Consider the following 6,000-nt stretch of genomic DNA (forward strand, 5'->3'; position numbering starts at 1 on the left):
AATTTCTTGCTAGTGTAGATTTTTTAACGCTGATAAAGCAAAAAGGTCACCGCAGTCCTTCCAAATACTTGCTACCTTCTCACAGGTAAAAAACAGATGTTCATAAGCTAAAGAGGCTAAAGATATATCAAACAATGGTGGTCAAAAAAAAAAAAGTTTTGTGTTGTACAGCCTTGGTCTTCGCAGCCTGTTCTATCTTGTAAACTGTCATCTTTTCTATAATTATAGCGTTTATAGTCGTCTCTTTAATAGCACATCTTTCTGGATGTCAGAACTTTGATGATATGAACTACAAAGTCCACACTGGTCCTTTTTTGGATGATGGAATTTGAGATTGAGCTTCTTGAGCACTGAAAGATAGAAAGAGTAAGATGCTCCATGGGGGTGATTCGCCTTGTACATGCTATACATCATTGCCGCATTGGGGTCAGATGATAAGTACTGGCAATTCGAGCTAGCTCGGCAGTAGTGAGATTCAACTCTCGGGAAGCGTTTCATGTGCTCTCTAACCTCCTTTCTGAGGTTGTCATCAAGATCTTTATTACTTCCTTGTCGACCTCCTCTTTCTTCTGTATCGATCACACCACAAGACTGAATCTTCTCAACGACAGTGCCTACCTGGCTTGTCGTGACGCCGACTGTGTTAAGAAAAAAAGATTTACATACAAGACTTTTATCAAACGGGTTAGCTATTGCCGGAAGAAAATATGACAGCTTTCTAATTTAATCAAGCTGAACATCGATGTGGCAATATCCACTCTCTTTGGCGTTGAAGATGAGATAAATCAAAGTAGGTCTGCCTTATCTTCATGCGTTCCTCTCTTGTGCGAGGGTAGTGCTTTAGACTCATTCTGAACAATGTCCAGTAACCGACATGATGTGATGATTAGGAAAACCAGCTTCATCCAGCAATGTGCAAGCCGTTGCTTGCAAACTGTGGTTTGCGTAATTGCAGGAACAGTCAGCCTTTTCTGATATCTTTCTCATTTTATTTTCCAATGTGTTGACACCAAGTGGTGCATTCATATACCATTCATTTAAATGCAATTTACGTAGACCTGTCTGATTTCCATATATAATCTCTCTAACGACTTTATATAGGCCTACCCTTGCAACTAAAACCCTGCCATCGCACACGGCCACGAGGCTGTTCATGTCATGTTCTCATCGAGATAATGCAATATTCTAAAAATGTACTAAAACACTTGAAAGCCAAACAAGCCATTCATTGAAAAACCCATTCGCATGCACCGGTCAAAAAAAGTACTGACCGTCCACGCACATCCCTAGCAATTCTCCATTTTTTTAAATCGTGAGAATCACCTCTCTTAAACAACAATGTAATGAGACCTTTCTGTTGTGTGTTCGACATTATTCCTGTTTAATTAATAACACCCATTCTAAGCTTCAACAAGGAATGTTTTTATCTGTGACCAAAACACCTGATAGAATTCTGTTCATATATGACTGCTTATAATGGCTGCTATCATGACGCATAATTGTCCATCAGTCCCGCCTATTCCAACTACTCACACAATCAGCTTTAATAGTTGCTTTAATAGGGCTGAATCAGTCGCTGTCATATGATTTGTTAAGAATGATATTTAGCATAATTGATCTTCAACCGCCTCTTCATTCGGGCCAACGTGTATGCCTCCTGCATCGCATCTTTCCATCTGCATGAGTGACCTTGCCGTTCTCCTTTTCTTCCGCTAGTTTGAAAACCAGGTCAATTGGAAGTCTTACATCAGGAAGAATGGCAGAAATCCGGTTGCTTCTGATTTCGTGCAGTTGTAAGCATGTACAACCTTGGGGAGATGGTCTTTCCAAAATGCCTTTTCTGTGAACGTAAGGGTGGGTAGCATTGACAACAGGGTACCATTGAATCGTTCCACCTGCCCATTTCCTTCTGGGTGATAAGGGGTGGTCCTCGAATGCTTGATGTTGGCCAGCATTTCCAGTCGACGGAACAGACGATTTTCAAATTCACCAGCCTGGTCGTGATGCATACGTTGGGGAAAACCAAACTGCAAGATGAAATTGTTGAAGATCTTACCTGCAACAGTTTTTGCCGTCTTATCTCTGGTGGGATACGCCTGGGCCAGCTTTGTGAAGTGATCCATGACGACTAGGATGTACTCGTAACTACCCTTGGATTTCTCCAGATGAAGGAAGTCAATGGATACAAGTTCCAGCGGCTGAGTACTAGTAATGCTTGTTATAGGTGCTCTGATCTGCCTGGCTGGTTTCTTATCCTTCAGACAACTGCAGCTTGATGTAATGAACCTGGTTATGTCACCTTCCATTCCTGGCCAGTGGAACCTTTGTCTCGCCAACTGTGTGACTCTCTCTGGTCCAAGGTAGCCCATGTTGACATGCAGTTCTTGATACACCAGCTGCCTATATTCCCAGTAAGAACCAGTTGATTCCGTATTGCAGTTTTCCGACGTAGGATGCCATGATCATCCACCACAAGTCTGTTCCATTCGTGAAATAGCTTCCAGACCTATTGCCCAAACAAAAAAAGACAGCTTTCTGATTTCATCAAGCTGAACATCGATGTGGCGTAAAATCCACTCTCTTTATCGTTGAAGATCAGATAGATCAAAGTAGGTCTGCCTTATCTTCACGTCAGAGCACTTGAAGTTTCACTGTCTACAGTTACATTCCATGACAAATCCCCAAAAGGAACTGTACGTCAAGAGCAAAAAAACTTGACACCCTTGTCTGTCCATGTTCCCAGTAGCATCTATGAAAACTAGTTCACCAGAATGTTTAATCAATTCATGCACACGTCTCAACAGAGGTTTTCCCCTCAAAAACAAATAAGCAAGATGAGATGCCCCTCTGAGTCGAGGAACATCTTGCTTATTTGTTTTCTCTGCCACTCCCCTATTTCTTTTTGCCTTGACTTGGAAATTTCTGCTCTTAGAAACTTTCTTGGTTTTTGGGGGGGACAAATAATAAATAATAATAATACATAACATTTATTAGGCGCTTAATACTGATGTTTCTAAGCGCACAGAGAAGTCTTCTGGTTGTAAATCAAAAGAGTCTTCAGCATGGCAATGAGCAGAAGTGTACCAGTCAATGTTGCCCATTCTGTTTACATTCACAGTAACAAATGAAACGGGATGCGTTTTTGCGGGTACTTGAGATTTAATAGAGGATGGAATCTTGTTACCCTGAATATCAACATCATGACAATAATAACAACTACGACACAAACTTTCCCAACTGAATATAAAATACGTTTACTTAAACGTTACACTGCTCCAATCTGCCCCAGGGAAGGACCCGGGTATCATTTTCGAATCTTTTGATCAATTTATACAAGTATCTGCACATGAAAAACTGGATGGAGCCGGCATGTCCAATCCATAGTACTCTCTGCATCAGGGCCGTCAACAGACGAGAACTTGTGTACAACCCCCCACAGCCCGTAAAAAGGCGACACTGTTTCCTCATTAAAGAGGGCGAACAGAGTTTACCTTCTCATATGGAATTTAACTGTGAGTACCACAAAGTGGGCTGTACGTATAACACCCCTCTGCATACAAAGAAGACACACGGTTCCACTGCATTAAACAGGCGAACAGATGCCTACTTTACAGGCGGGTACATGTTATAAATAAACAGGATACCTGTTATCATCGGGGCCCTTACCGGAAAACCATAAATATTGAGCTCTGAAAAACTGGATGGAGCCGGCATGTCCAATCCAAAGTACTCTCTGCATCAGGGCCGTCAACAGACGAGAACTTGTGTACAACCCCCCACAGCCCGTAAAAAGGCGACACTGTTTCCTCATTAAAGAGGGCGAACAGAGTTTACCTTCTCATATGGAATTTAACTGTGAGTACCACAAAGTGGGCTATACGTATAACACCCCTCTGCATACAAAGAAGACACACGGTTCCACTGCATTAAACAGGCGAACAGATGCCTACTTTACAGGCGGGTACATGTTATAAATAAACAGGATACCTGTTATCATCGGGGCCCTTACCGGAAACCAATAAATATTGAGCTCTGCAAGATACAATGGCCAATTAAAATAATCCAAATCATATTCTCCAAAACACAACCTTCCCATGGGGTATTCTGCAGCAGTGTGTAATACACATAATAACCTTTATATGTATATATTAACATATATACACATACACATATATATATGCGAAGAGGCAAAAATGCCAATTTCCGCATGTCACAACGCAAATTCCAACAATTCGCGTGTTTAGATCCCCCCCCCCCCCCCCCCCCCCCCCCCGAGGCCACTCCGTGACCCCCTTTCGGATGAGGTGAGGGCGAAACAAACCCGATCTTCAGACCACTGATCTGAGAAACATGACCGGGACAAAATTCCCTCACGGCCCACGACTGCGGAGCCATTCGTTATAAAACCGCAGATATTCGTGCGACCAAGCAATTTGCTCCAAATCCGAGTAAACTTTCAATTTGATATAGCATTACCCTGCATGTCCTTTGGGAATACAATTCTCCTTTAATTCGTGAACACACTCACTAAATAATGTTAAACCCACTGTATACAGCGATAAATCGGTATAACGAGGTTCTTAATTGGTCCCGTTAAATTTACCATGCTACAGCAGAAATGCCGTTGTATATAATCATGGACCTAATACAGGTAACAACAAAATATAATATAACGAGCTGGGACCAGGAATGTTATTCTGCTATATTAACAACATTGTTACATATGAAATCTCCTTTAATCGAGATTACCCTGTATCGTATATATTCGATTGCTTGACCTAAAGCATGTAAAACAATTTCCATGCATTATTGCATTTATATCTGTGAGACAAAACACATATCATGTCAATCATAACTTATCTCCTAGACCAACAAAACCATTATTACAAAATCGTATTGCTTGCAAAACAATAATGCCAATATATATAATCGAATTAACAACAACGACAAAATATGGTATAACGAGCTGAGACCAAAATTGTTACTCGGCTATATCAACAACGTTGTTATATATAAAATCTCCTTTAATTGTGATGCAGGAAAGCCCCAACCTGCCAAGCATTGCTTCGACATCAAGATTACTTGACTGAGGGGAAAAAACAAACATGATTAATCCGTTATGTTAATCACTTGACACGCTTCCTGACCACATAATATTTAGTAAAACATACTATCGAATACACTTGAAAAACGTAAGGAGGAAAATGAAGTTGGGGTTGGTGGAGGGTAAATTAATTTGCCACCGAATAATGTCTATGACCATCCTCTAAAAAATCTGCAAGGTGAATGAGGATTCTCACGCCAACACCGTGAGAACCAATATATCCCGGCTAAAATAATTCCATATATAAATTCGAAACATACATTGCGCACATTCCTTTTATAGATACGCGTACATGAAAGAAGCCGCGCGGCTGACTCAAAGGGTGTCGGCATGTTATTGTTTTCTATCAAGATGCCGCTATGGGTCATCACAGAAGAGAAGCCGCCGCGAACTCGTGATGTCACTGATGAATGTAAACCATTTATATCGCCCTTCGTTCGATAAAATTTCTTACATTCACAGTAACAAATGAAACGGGATGCGTTTTTGCGGGTACTTGAGATTTAATAGAGGATGGAATCTTGTTACCCTGAATATCAACATCATGACAATAATAACAACTACGACACAAACTTTCCCAACTGAATATAAAATACGTTTACTTAAACGTTACACTGCTCCAATCTGCCCCAGGGAAGGACCCGGGTATCATTTTCGAATCTTTTGATCAATTTATACAAGTATCTGCACATGAAAAACTGGATGGAGCCGGTGTCATAGGCGATTTGTTCCGTGCAGGCGATCGGTTCCTCCGGAACCGATCGCCTGGATATGTACCCGCCGATTTGTTCCGGATTCGTAGATTCGTTCCGCTAGTCACAGGCGATCGGTTCCGGCCAGGCGATTCATTCCGTGGAACCAATCGGCGGGATATTTAGCCGCCGATCCGTTCCGAA

The sequence above is a fragment of the Strongylocentrotus purpuratus genome, unplaced genomic scaffold, assembly GCF_000002235.5.
Source record: "Strongylocentrotus purpuratus isolate Spur 01 unplaced genomic scaffold, Spur_5.0 spur5_scaffold_11, whole genome shotgun sequence".
NCBI lineage: Eukaryota > Metazoa > Echinodermata > Echinoidea > Camarodonta > Strongylocentrotidae > Strongylocentrotus > Strongylocentrotus purpuratus.